The sequence below is a fragment of the Lipophrys pholis genome (genome assembly GCF_963383615.2).
Source record: "Lipophrys pholis genome assembly, chromosome: 8".
Taxonomy (NCBI): domain Eukaryota; kingdom Metazoa; phylum Chordata; class Actinopteri; order Blenniiformes; family Blenniidae; genus Lipophrys; species Lipophrys pholis.
The window spans coordinates 24154576-24169080 of record NC_137630.1 but is presented as its reverse complement, the minus strand read 5'-3'; positions in this window follow the sequence as shown (position 1 = coordinate 24169080).

The following is a 14505-nucleotide window of genomic DNA, read 5'->3' as shown; positions in this document are numbered from 1 at the left end:
CTGGTTTCACAGCTCAGGCTGCACAAATCCACTTTGGTAATGCAGCAGGTGGGAACAGCCGGCGTGATGTGATCAGGGGAAAGAAAAAAAAAAAAGCACGGTGCAGTTGAATCCCACTAACAGTGAGTCCAGAAAGAGAAAGAGCACTGTTATTTAGGATTAAAACAAAAAGAGTGTTAACCGCTTCCACACTCACTGAACATATTTATGTTCCTCAAAGTCTAATTTTGCAAAGTAATTTGATTACCTGACTAAATCTCTATTCCCTTAAACACAGGAGCGAAGACCCAAACGCCACACCAGCTTTTCAGCGATGCGCAAAGAACGGAGCAAAGGTGCGATCGAGGTGCGACGTGTAACTCATTAGTGTGTGTGTGGTCCTGCTGTGACGGCTCATCCGACGTCTACACACACACACACACACACTGCTTCCACACCGTTTTGTTTCTACGACATGGAGACTGAACAAAGGTGCGCCAACAATGACCTCCAGCTCGGCTTCGTGGAAACAAACTAGCAGCCTGAAAAAGGGCGTTTTAGAAATTTGGGAAATTGTCAGAAATTGCCGAAAAAAGGAGACCATCGTCAATCCAAGCAGACGTGATGAAACACCGAATTAATACGTTTGTAATGTCATTGAAAAGGTAAAACTGTTACATATGAGACACTTAACTTTTCCTACATAAAACATGTTTGTGATGTCAGTGATTATCAGTCACCGGGTCTGTGACCTGTAATAAGAAATGCAGAGTAAAAACCTTCAGTTTCAGTCACAGACAAAATAATAATAATTGAATAAATGTTCATTATCCAGCTTTACGTTTGAAGCAGGTTATAGTGAGGGTATTAACTAATGCAATGGGCCATGGGTAAAAGTTACTTGAACTATACCAGTCCACCTTTCCTGCATTAGTGTTAGATTACCTGATAAAGTCGGAAAATGTAGTTTACTACAGGAATAAATGTAGTGAATGTGATCTGTTGAACCATTTGAGACATTTAGTGAAGTACAGATTTTATAGAATTACGAGGAATTGATTTCAACTTCATAGAAAACTGATGAAAAAAAAGGTATTTTGGGAAACTCATATTAAATAAAATCCTATTTCAAAATAGAACACGTGACAACAATGGTGTGATAGCAGCCTTTACAACTTTTTTAAAAATGTTTCAAAGTAAGACACGCTGCAGTCAGAATTCAACCGTAATTCACTAGTTGGTGTTACTGCGAGTTTAGAGTTAATCTCACTCTAATGTGTGAGGGGAAACAGCTCTGCTTTACTTCAATTTGGAAAAAACAATTATTTAATATGTTTTGACCAGTCTGCTGGTGAAGGAGCTTTTAATTACAGAGAGAGGGGGATACGTTTTATCCCCCCTACTGTAATAATAATTAGTTCGGGAGGAGGGATACATAGATCAAGGAAGGTTTATCTCCAATTACCCCGGCAAACCACAGCGTCTCACCCATGTCTTTAGTTTCATTCACTCTAAAATTGGGTCACTTTCAATGCGCCGATGCTCTTATTTTCTAAACATCCTGAGCCTTTGTTTCTTTTATCATGTGTTACTTCAGGATTACATTTATTTCCCAACATGAGCATGCCGTCTTTGTCACCGTTAAACAAATCTATCTAATGGGTAGAAACACACTAACCTTTTTCTGACCCCCCGTGACATACATGGTCAAGTCCGCGTCGATTTCGCCTGCGTCACAACCAGAGCTTGTGTCATTCACAAATCCACCTTTCACTTTTTTTTTTCTTTTTTTTATTTCCCCCCCTTTAAAGAGCGATTGTGTGGAGTGACGCCGCTTCAATTTAACAAGTGTTTTCTTCAATAATTGAATTTTTAGCAGCATTCCCTTCATGAAACGTTTCACTTCACATTTCTTCAAATTGCATAAACCAATAAAAATGCAAATCAGCGCAGAAACCACTTATTTACACTTTTAGTCAATGTTCTCCATTTTTTAATAACTGCTTGGCATGGCACTTAAGTGTCATCTGTGTGCTGGTCCATCAGCGGAGTGATGAGAAATGAGCCAAACCCCTGCAGACTGTGAGTGTGTGTGTGCGTTTCTATGTTTTAAAAGTCTGTTTTTATTTTCACACATGAATATTGACTGGTGCTTTTCCAGGATTTCTACAACAAAAGTGTTTCAGCTGTTCTTTGTCTTCATGTAGCGTCTTGGTCGGGGCCACAGCCACAAGAGATCCGAGCACAAAATACACCCCCCAAAAATTTGGTAAAGTACATAAATCTCACAAAGTCACAGGATTAGTTGTTTGTTTGGGTTGTTTTTTTTTTAAATTTCTTTTTTTTAAAAAAAAAAAAGACCAATCTGTATAAAAAGAAAACAATTGTAAAAGACAACTAATACATACATCAGCATGTATAAGCACCACCATCACCATCCTTAATAAGGAAACACTTTTCAAAGCTATAACATAAAATACTCAGTATTAAAAAGTCAAATAAAATAGTATTAATAGCAGCTGGTAAAACACAATAAATCTCATAATGTAGACAGATATGCCACCCACATTAATGTCACCAACTCTAGTAAGGGACACTTATAAAAGTATGAACCTATAAGTAAGAATTATCATAATTTCTGCTTTAAAAAGCCAATAATATGTCAACACTTTCAATCAATGATGGGAAAAAAATGAAAAACTACAGCAACAATGCCTGAAATAGGTGATGTTTTTCTAGTATAAGTGGTTTTCTTCTGCTCCGTCTGGCTTGATTGGCCAGTGTTTATTCAAGATCATTCCCACATTCAGGTGTCACACTTTTGTTCAGACTAAATAACTCTGCAGATACCGACTATCATAAAAAGTTAGAGCGGCAACAAATGTTTAAACACATTAGTCCAAATGCCTCAACCTCAGTCAATACTCCGCCACCATCAACTCCAAAACTCTTTTACTTTTACATGCATGCATAAGACTCCTTTAACTCTGTGCGACCTACTTTGATCCATCCCCGCCTTTAAGTCATCTCATTAACTCGTCTTCACACACTAGTCTGAAGATAAACAGACAGCCATTGATAAATCTCGCACACGGTCGCCGATCTTTGATTTTCGCTCTCTCCTGAGAGAAACAACGGGCCTGACACAATGAGCTCCGAGGGCCTCGGTTAGAAAATCCAATGCAATTTTATTATTAGAAAAGAATACAGACAAGAATCTACACCAACTCCCGAGGATCGATATCAGTGTGACGTCCATCTGGTTAGAAGACGGGCTGGTTTGAGACGGCCGCAAACTCCTCACTGCATGGAATAAATTCAGTAATCCTCGAATTGCTATTTGCATATCTGGCTTATTTTTGGGGGATTTTATGCAGGATTCTGTTCAAACTGTAACACGGATTCAAACATGGGTCCCCCACAGTCAAGATAAAGACTTCACCCGATACACCACCAGGGAGGACATCAACCAGTTTATTGACTTTAAGAAATTGGCCGGGAAAACTGTTTTTTTGTAGTTTTTTTTAACATGTGTGAGTTAAAGCCTAAAGTTAAAAAAGAGGAATATTTTTGGTTTAATTTGGTCACTTGTGCAAATGAATCCTTTTAAAACTGGTGTATTTGGGGAAAGGAAAAACTGTCATATCTCTCCTTTTAACACTGTTAAAGAACCTAATTCTTAGATAACTACTATTTCAGGTTGGGGTTTTGTTTTGTGTGTTTTGACCTTAGTTCCATTGCCTCTTATAAAAACAATTATCTCTGATATTGCAGATCCTAAACACAGAGAAAACATGACTCTGGCTCATTATATAACTTCTTTATGTATCTTTCTGATTCATGAGCTTCCTGTAAAACCAGTCGAGCATCGACTCCAAGACAAACATCACGACTGTTCAAACAATCATCAACAGTTAGTTAAAAAGACACAAACAATGGATGTAAGAGATCTGAAATATAAATAAACTAATGTGGGGGTTAGACAAAGAGGGAGACTATCTATAACCAAATTATGTACAATTATTATAATCTATAATGCTTGAGGAGACATTTACGTCTCAATCATTGAATAATTGAAACTCAAGGCTTTCAAAGACACACTGGCGTCCTTTTCTATGACGGTTAAGTGGAGAGCGCCTCGAAAGCAGCTGCGATGTTATTCTTTGTTTTCAACAGGCTGAAGGCGGTATTTCTCCTTTAACACTGTTCGACGTACAATAAAATAAGAGCTCATTTGGGTGTCAAAGCTAAAGCCAACAGATAAATCCCCCGTCTATCTCCAATTCATTATCAGAAGAGTGGCTGCAAAATGTGTCTCTTGATAACTTCACAGGCGGGAATGCCGGCTCTTTGCTTTCCAGCTCAGGAGGAGAGCCATAAATGTTAGCAAATGTCGGCTTGATGGAACTAAATCATAGGTGGGACACCTCCGAATTCGTTTTTTTTTTTTTTTTGATTTACAAATCCCCTTCAAGCGTCTAAACGGCTGACTGAGGGATGCAAATGCCTCCCATGAACGGGCGTATTTCAAAATTTTGCCCAGTATTTTTTAAGCGCCGAGCCAAAAAAAGTGGCTTCAGCGCAACAAATCAAAAATATGACACCTGGAGAACGACGGCAAACCCCTGACCTGGGTGTTGGGTTTCTCGGCGGGGCAAAAGGTTGCTCATGGGACTGTAGTGAAATCGATATTTGGCCATAAAAATGTGAGCAGGATGGTGACTTTTTTTTATTTTCGTTTTACTTTTCCATGAGTAAAAACACAAAAGCAAAAGTGTAAAAAAAAAAAAAAAGAATTGCGAGGGATATTTGGCTCTCAGGTGTAATTTATGGAAAACGTAAAAAGTTCATGCTACGGTTTTATTATATCGTGAAAGTAGGGAATTTAAGTAGAAGCATGCAATGGGAATATCCTCATCTCAAACAATTTATTGAAACAAAAGCCAACGGTGGAAGGTGTACCACGACCACAAATGTCTCAATAACTTCTCATCTATTAAAGCTTGACAAGGACGTCTCGCGCTGTTCACAAGTCCACTTTCTGACTGCTGGCGTCAAACTCTTCTTGAAGGGCGGTTCTCAGGTCATTGAGGTTCTGGGATACAGAGTAATGAGCCACTACATGGTGACTCAGCTGATTCCAGAAGGTTTCTATGAGATTCAGGTGTGGAGAAAGTGCAGGTCTCTCCATTTGGCGTGCCTCAGTCGCCAGCAGCCGTTCACTAGCAATGCGACCTCCAGCTGAAGCATTGTGGTCCATGAAGATAAAATTAGGCCTCAATGACTGGGTGAAGGATGTTATTTAGGCGATGCGGGCTTGTCACTGTGTCATTCCCAAATTGTCGGGCTGGACCGACCAGACACACCTGCCCACACTGTACCACCGTCACCAAAGGCTCGTCTGGTGACACGAGTCGCTGAAGCATAGTGCTCGCCTCGACATCGCCAACATGGTTGGCTGCCATTACTTCTGCTCAAGGTCCACTTCTGTATCTTTCTCTGACTCTTCCAGTGTCTCTGTGTCGCCGTTCAACTTGTTGATGACGCTCTGTGACACTGGAGGCTGAGTGGACACTTCCATCAGTTTGAATCCCGGCAACGGTGAGGTACTGCTGACCACTGTTGGTGTCGTCTTGGTCTCATGATGTCAAAATGTGAACCACGTGATGAAGGAGGACTATTTAAATACCAATTCTAATTGAAACAGGAAATTCATTGGTTGATTCATGGATCAAGCGAATGTTGTGAATTTTGCCGTGAAGCTCCTTGTCGGAGAACAGCAAACTGTACTGAAACATTGTGCATTCAAAGGTTTTGTGAGTTCTGTAAATTCCGTCTTTCATTCACTCTAATATACAAGTTGAATTATAACGACTTCAAATCTGAAGCAGCACATCGTTTGATGGTACTTAAATGTTTGACACTTGGGGCAGCAGGTTTATCATCGTCCTAAAGCACTTCTGTCACATAACAACAGCAATATAACTAACCCATTTAAAAATCCAGATGCATATATATATACATAGTGAAGATGTGAAAAAACACGTTGTAAAATGAATTCAATAAATCTCGACATTACATTGGTGACAGAATACATTTTACCAGTAGCTTTTATCCATCTGCTGTTTGGCTAAGCTTTACACTTCTTCTCTGGAAAAAACAGCTTCGGCGAGATCGCAACACTCCCACCTAGTGGTCAAAGAGAGAAGTACTTTTACTTTTCTTTGAAGTAGCCGATACTGCTGAATGCTTTATGGCAACTTTGGATGATAAAAAAAAAAAACAGCTCTCACTATTTATGATTGAAAATATGTATTTTATTCAATTGACTCCTAAAATTATCTTTTTTTATTTTTTTTATTACGTTTTAGCCCCTACAAAATAGTTTTAGGAGATCAGAACTTCAATAGTATAATCTGTATCACATTGTGGGAAGCTCTTCAATGCAGAGCCTTATTAAACAGCTAAGTGGAAACAACACACACACACACTAACAATAACGACATTATGAACGACTTGTCTTTAGTTAGTTATGGGCAGTAAAACCACTGCACTGCATTTAGGAAAAGACAATTATTTGGATGCTAAGACAAGGGCAGCACAGTAAATCGCAAACCTCATTATCATCATATCAACTTGCTCAATAAACATATCGCCAAAACGTCCCCGCTTCAATCCACTCTGCAGATGGGAGAATTTTAAATAAGAAAAGTTTCAATGATTGTTTTTAACTGAAAACACTGTGGGATTAACTTATTAAAAACTTTTTATGATTGACAGCCCTAATTAATTTATCTACTTAACCACTAGAATTGGGAAGAAGATCCCGCTCAAGACTTAACTGAAGTTATTTACTAGTTGTACCAAAAATGTAGAAACCCAATTGTAATGATTCACAGTTTTCGGTTTGCTTCGGGCTCCATCAGTACCTCGTTATTCGAGGAGCCGTTAAGAGTCTTGGCTCTCATAACAAGGCCATTACAAGCATCCCGTTATTTCAAATATGTATGCCACAGTAAAAATCTGAGTTTTCCGTGGGTTTCTTCTTGGACTCAGTCACAGGTGATGGGGCCTGCTCTGAGTCACATGATTCACCTCAACCTACAACTCATGTCACAACGAGAGCCGTCAGGAGTGGCCTTCACCTTCAGGCTCCAGTGGGCTCAGTCGGGTCATTGTACTCTACATCCATGAGAATATTAAAACACACAGCGGCCTTTCAGACTGCTGAATGACAAAAACAGACTCGTAATTCACTTTCATTTAAAACACCCTTTGCACTCTATCAACTCTCGCTTTCTTGTTTAACTGAATGAAGCTTTGTTACAAGTGTCCAAGAGAAACACGCTTACATGCCTCAAATGAATGTCCTGTTTGGGTAAGAGGAGCGAAAACCAAACACTTGATTGTCAATAACATCCAAAAATGTGAGCCTCATAAGACCGGATCAGATGAGGCATGTGGGAATCCACCGCTGGACTGGGGATGAGTAAAGGACACGAGGACCAAGATGAGTGACATGTTTTTGTTCGAGTAGGGACTCCCCCCTTTATAGAGTGAAATCAATGAGGGCTGGAGAAGATTAATTCCTGTTTAACACATCCTGACACATTGGAGAGGGGCCCCAACAACAACAGGACAACAGTTCAGCTCACTGCGCTGCAGCTGGGGGAGGCTGGGGACGGCGAGACGGCATACCACAGCGAGGAGCGAGAGTGCAGCGAAGAATGTGAACCATTCGAGTCCGAAAACTTCCTGATTCCACAGACGAGGTGAAAGTAGAACCGAAAAGAGTGAGAACAGTGGAGGAGGGCAGAAACAATAGAGCAGTATGGACACAAAAGAAGAAGAAAAAAAAAAAAAAAAGTCAGGTGGGATTCCTGCAGGAGGCTCCACCTGAGCCCCTCCCCTTACATCCGACACACACACACACACACACACACACACACACACACACACACACACACACACACACACACACACACACACACACACACACACACACACACACACACACACACACACACACACACACACACACACACACACACACACACACACACACACACACACACACAGATCTCCCCCTTAACTGGTGCGTGAGGTCCTGCTCTCCTCCCGCTCAGCCTCGTGAGCCCTGCCCCCAGCGCCTGACCCAGTCACCAGCATCCCCTGCTAACCTCTGTCCCCCTTCTTTTTTTTTTTTCTCCCATTCAGCAAACATAATGCATCACTGTCACCCTCCTCCTCCTCCTCCTCATCTATGCATTCATCCCGTCATCCGCTTCACACAAAAGGCACGAGAAGCGTGCAGTTTGTTCCGCCGCTCCGTCTCCACGTTCCCCGCGACTCCAGCATGCGAGCAGGTTGCAGGCGTGCGAGCGACCGCACGTGTCTTCTGGAGTTGACCGTAAATCTGCCCAGGGAGGAAGGTGCCGCGGAACGGGAGAGGGGCTCCTCGCCTGCCACACCCCTCCACTTGGCCGACAGACACATTTCAGGGCAGAGAGCTGAGACGATTAGTCGATCAACAGAAGATGAATCACCGGTGGCGCTGATAATCAATTCATCGTTTAAAACCCCTTAACAAGCGGCAGGAAATTCAGACATGAGGCAGATGACAAACTATACGTCAATTAAAGCCGACGGGACGGCCGGGCTTTCTGCAGTCAAATGACTTAATGCCACAGAAACTGATTGCATACAAAACAGCCCTTGTTGAAAAAGCAAAAACAGGCAAAAGGGGAGCGCCATTAATTCAACTTCTGTAATATTTCATCCCTTTTATCCTCTAAATTAAAAAAGCATGTTTTGGCTGTAACACGTGAACCAAAAGATTCCCCGGACTCAAAAACACAAATCAAGATTATAAAACAGCAAAGAAATCGCTTTTAAGATGCCTTAATGTGCAGCTGACTGTCAAAGTGATCATCCATCAAATATTTGATTGTGTAATTATTGCAGTTTTGCTTTTTCAGTATGAAAGTTAAATCAGTTTGCAATGACTTCATATTTGCAGCATGAGCCTGAAAGAAAGATCTGGATAAAAATATAATAAAACTTGTACAAATTTCAGTTTTATGAACAAAGGGTCTTTTTAAAGTCATTTATCAACCAAAACAAATCCGCTATTCACCTCCTGCTGCATTTCAAAAGCAACCTACTACTGATTTATATCACGGAAACTGACATTGTTTGGATTTTACCTCTTAAGAATTTATTTTTTTAATGTGTTACTGTTTGAAAAAGTGAGACCCTGGAGATAATTTTAGTTTCTTTTCACATTCATTTTAGGCAAATACTGTAATATGTAATGGAAACTAAGAGAGTTGCAGAAGCAAGCAAATCTAGCACAAATCTAATTTTAGACGCTACCTTCAGTGTAATTAACTCAGCCTCACATCGCTCACCTGCAGTGTGTACACACACACACACACACACACACACACACACACACACACACACACACACACACACACACACACACACACACACACACACACACACACACACACACACACACACACACACACTTCCATTCAACTTATGTTTACACACCCTGAAGAGTAAACTGCTATTATCCAGTGTGATCCGGTGCTGTAGTTGGGCTCTGGTGTCATGCTCAAGGACACTGTGTTTTTTTTCTTTTTTTAAAGAGCGGGCACGCACACAATCACACACGCACCGCAATGGCTGGCTGTTCCAGGGATCAAACCGTGGACCGTCAAGAGTTGCGGGGCAGCATGTCCGCACAGGGCCACGCTGCTGCCCCCTGCAGATATACAGTGAAACACATTACAGAGGATGAAGCCGGTGACAGCAGGGGGTTATGAAAGAGACCTTACACGGGGAAAGACGCCGGCACCAACCACCACTTCACTAACACGTTTACAGCCAATGCATGATCGAGTCCGTGCGCAGAGACGCACGGCCGAGCCGGGGCACTTTATCCCGCGTCGCTCCTGCAGGCTGGCTGGCTGCTGTGGAGGCTGCTTGACTTCCAGTCAGTGAGCATCGTCTGAATCCGTCCTGCACCGCACGCCTGTACCAACAGTACCGGTGTAAATGCAGCAGCGGTTTCTTTGAAGCGCGATGAGGAGCGCGTCTGCACGCTTCGCGTTTACAAACATTCCGGGTCTAAATTCCCTCATTGTCGCGACAGCCGCTGTACAGTTTTATTATCGATGGAACTGTTAAAAAAAAAAAAAGAAAAGACTCTTCCATGTGCTGTGTGTAAAGTGTGCGCTCTCCACAAAACTTCCAGATGTACTGTAACATATGTGCTGGATCCAGCAGCCTGTGCGTAAAGCTGGCCAGCCTGCGCGATCCGGGGGCTAAGTTGAATAAATTTCCGGTTTTTTGCAGCACAGTCTCAAACAGACGTGACACCTTGCGTGCACTTCATCACGACCAGGGTTCAATCTCGCCTGTCATGTACATTCTCGGAGCGTGTGCACTGTGCCCTCCGCACCGCGAAGGTGCCAATACTGTGTGTGTGCACCGCCGCTGGAAGCCCAAGTCAGTACATTTCCGTCCGCACATCGACATGCAAACCAAACGTAAACTGGGGTGAAAAAATAAATAAATAAATAAAAATCAGCGGAATGGCAGCGAAAACACGCAAGCCGGGGCTTACCTTGTGGACGTATCTCTCCCCGGGATCGATAATTTCTTCTTTACACCATTAACTCTCCGCCATCTTCAGCACTGTTTGTTTAAATGGGAAACACTCTCGGAGCCCAAGAAGCCAGTTCTGTAAGTTGAGGCGCCGCGGTGGCTTGTGGGAAACTGAGTCCGGAGCGGCTGAGCCGAGCGCGTCGGGCCACTGCGTCCCACCCCGGATGCGGACTACAGGCGGACTCCACCACCGCAGGGGGAGTGGAGAGGAGGTAGGTGGAGGTGGAGGTGGAGGTGGGGGAGCAGCCACTGTCTGTCTCTTCTGCCTACAGACGGAGGAGAGACGATGCCACGGTGCGGCTCTCCAGTTAACCCCCGCACGCCACGCAAAAGCAAACGCTGACTTGCTTGTTTTGATGGGCGGGGTGGAAGGCAGGGAGAAAAAAGAAGAAAAAAAAACACTTATCACCAGACTTTTTTCTTTTCTTTTTTTTTTTTTTAAACCAAAAGAGGATGCTTGGATAAAGAAGAGCGCCCAAACTTAAGAGAGAATTAGGGCACAGCGGTTTTATCCTTATCTGATGAAGATGAGTTGGTGCAGTTCAATGCATGAAGAATTAAAGCCTCGTTTCTGTGCTTGTCGTTGAAAGCTGTGGTTAATTCTCACAACTTAAAAATGTCTTCCCGGTTGCATGCTTTGGCAAGTTTACATTAAAATATTTCCGATGAACAAATCTTAGATGTGAAACAGGTCTTGAATGTGTTATAAAACTGAACCTCTACGGAAATAAACGTTTTCACTTCTTTATTGTGCTATCCTCCATATTAGTTTATGATATATTCATCTATATTGTTCATATTATTCTAATAAATGCAATCAGTCTTTGTAATATGAATTTTTGTTGTTTTCATGAAATCGCTGTTACCAAAATCAACCAGAAATAAAGGATTCAAACGCATTAATTTGTTCCTGTAATAGGACGTAACAGTGAATGTCAAGTTTTCACTTATTTTATCACATTATTCAGAGAGACCGCTCAAACTCAGGGTTTACAAAGCCAGTGAGACCTGGTTGAGATTGTTTGGGCAAAGGGAGAATCACAACAACAAGAACACCCCAAGTCCTAAAACGAGCAACCCTTAGAACATATAATCAAGTCTTAAGGTTTAATTGAAGGGAAGCAAGAAGCATCCAGATTGACAGATTGACTTTATTAAAGTGTTGTAGCCAAGATACTTTTACCCATAACTGGTTTATTTATGATATATCTTTATGTGCCGATTTTTTTATCTTATTTTTTGCAGAGAAAGTTCAAAGCAATCCCAAACCTTAATACACGTCTTTCCATAACTGATGACTCCAGGGACATATTTAAACATGCTATATTGTTTTGTTATTAACCTTTTTTGTTTTCTCACTGATTTTTTTAATGACAAACATTTTAAAACTTCCTTTAACAAAGTGATCCTGATTTAGAACAGGCATCTCATCCATTATCATCTTCTCCCATCAGTCACAGATTATCTCAGCTGTACCATGATGACATAGCACTTCAAAAAAAGTGTTTCAGACAGTTGAACAACCATCAAAAGTAATATTCTTATTTAAATCAGCTTTAGAAATAGTTTGAATTTTGTCATAAAATTCTTTCAGTCTTGTGGTTTTCCGGCTCAATTCTTGTTGTAAGGGCGACTGGTCAAGCTTGACGTTTTGAAGATGTGTCGCCTCTCATCTGAAAGGCTTCATCTAAGGGGTGTTCTTGGAGGTATGGCAAGTTTTTACAAGCTGAGAGAGAAAATAATCTCTTTTAAATCGGGCATTGCTGAAAACGTAACCTCGTGCAAAATATTAGAAAGTACAAACAAATTATATAAAAAGTAGGTCCTAACCGGAAGAGCATGACTCCTTTGGGGGTTGAAGGATAGATTTGATGCTTAATCTTTATGTAGCTTAATGTTGCAGGGCACTGGAACAGATCCAACGCGAAGGCAGGGTTCGGTCCAATCTACTCTTAATAATCTCAAATGCATGTTTTTTTTCTTAACTGGCACCGAAAGGCCGGGTCCTTCAAACGGGACATTTCACAGTGAGGCCAGAGTGTAAACCGCTCCACTATTGTCTGCCCTGCTCCTAATATAGTCATTTTCTTCTGGTATTACGAACCACACTTGAGAATGATGTGGGTGAATATGCGTAACCATAATCTGTGATAAGCAGCATTATGTGCAACTTAATGTCACGCATCGTGTTGCAGATTGTGCGGCGGCTCTCAGATGTTCACAGTGTGTCAAAGGTGAGTCTCTCTTTCTTTTGAAACATTAGTAAAACTCCTCATCCCGCAATGAAAACATGAAACATCCACTTTGACGCGTAACAAAAGTTTTCCTTTCTTTTGCTATCTGTAGCGTGTGGCGGCGTCCGTGACAGATTGTTCCAGTCAGTTTTTTTGTTGCGGACAAACGCTGAAATGTCACATCACATCCCGCAGCCTTTTACGCAGCTCCGGCGCTCTTGTGAACCGGGGTACTGTCGCTGGAGGGGCCGGCAGCTCCTCCAGGCCACCTATCTCTTATGGATGAGGCCCATATGCAGGCTCCATATGCGAGCTGGCAGGGTCACTGCGCGGCAGTGACGTAGGAGCCGGGTGGCCCTATGAACTGGGACGCGTCAACACAAACTCACCCGACCCGCTGCCAAGATATACAAGGCGGGGGACAGATAGCACCAAAATCCGTCACCATGGTGATACCAGGCAGACAGGCGCGCAGACAGACGGATAGATACACATCCAAACACACGCGCGCGCGCACACTGAGTGTGAGGATCCTGTTGTGTCAATGACAGTGGGGATGAAAGAAGAAGGTGAGAGAGAAGTGAGACAAGATGATGAGATAGCAGAGTTTAGTTTGAGGCCGTTTTAAAAAGGTGCAGAGACAAGATCGCAGATAATGATAAATGGCACCTTTCTTTGCTGGAAGTGCGGAATACCTGGGGAAAACCTATGGGTGTTAAAAGACTCACAAAGTAGAAGAAGACGAGCAGCGGCGAGAAGGGCGGGGTGGTGGGTGTGACGGAGGAGGAGAAAAAGGAAGTGTTGTGGCTCGGAAATAGCAAAGCGCGAGTGAAAATACGGTAAAACTACACGGGTTTGGCTCAAAGAGTGATCGAGGACGAGAGTACAAGAAGGAGAAACTAAAAAGCTGTCGTAACGGACTTGTTGAGAATATTTAAAGCAGCTATCCTCACGGGTTAGGCATAATTCATCACGCAAAAAAACCAAAAGAGCCACCGAGGAGGAGAAAATGTGATAAGAATATAACTCGGGGAGAGATGCAGAAATGTAGATTTTCATGAAGAAAGACTCAGACTTTTTGTGTGTTAACAGCAGCTGTTCATTCTGCGACAAAAAAGAACAAGCCAGTCGAACACATGTGTGCTTTAAGTTTGCTTCATCCTCTCCTACACACACACACACACACACACACACACACACACACACACACACACACACACACACACACACACACACACACACACACACACACACTCGCAGCAACTCACAGACTCACACTGGGATAAGTCCCGGCCAAAGGATTTGAAAACATTTAAGCCTCCTTTAAAAGAAATTAGTCTTGGAGCACATTTGAGGTCCACTGTAGGCTGCGGCGAGGCAACAACTTCAAGAGTTAAAGCTTCGAGGGGTTGAAAGAGAGAGGAGAGAAAGAGAACGTGGGGAACCGGGGAACCGGGGAACCGGGGAAACATGAATAAATAATGGTGTCCTGGTCTGTTTATGGTGTCTTGCTGGAGATAAACAGACTGTATCTCGCTTTGGACAAAGTATGACATAAATTTTCAATGAGAAACTTTTGAAGAAGTGCCAGAGAACGATGTAGCGGTTCGCGCTC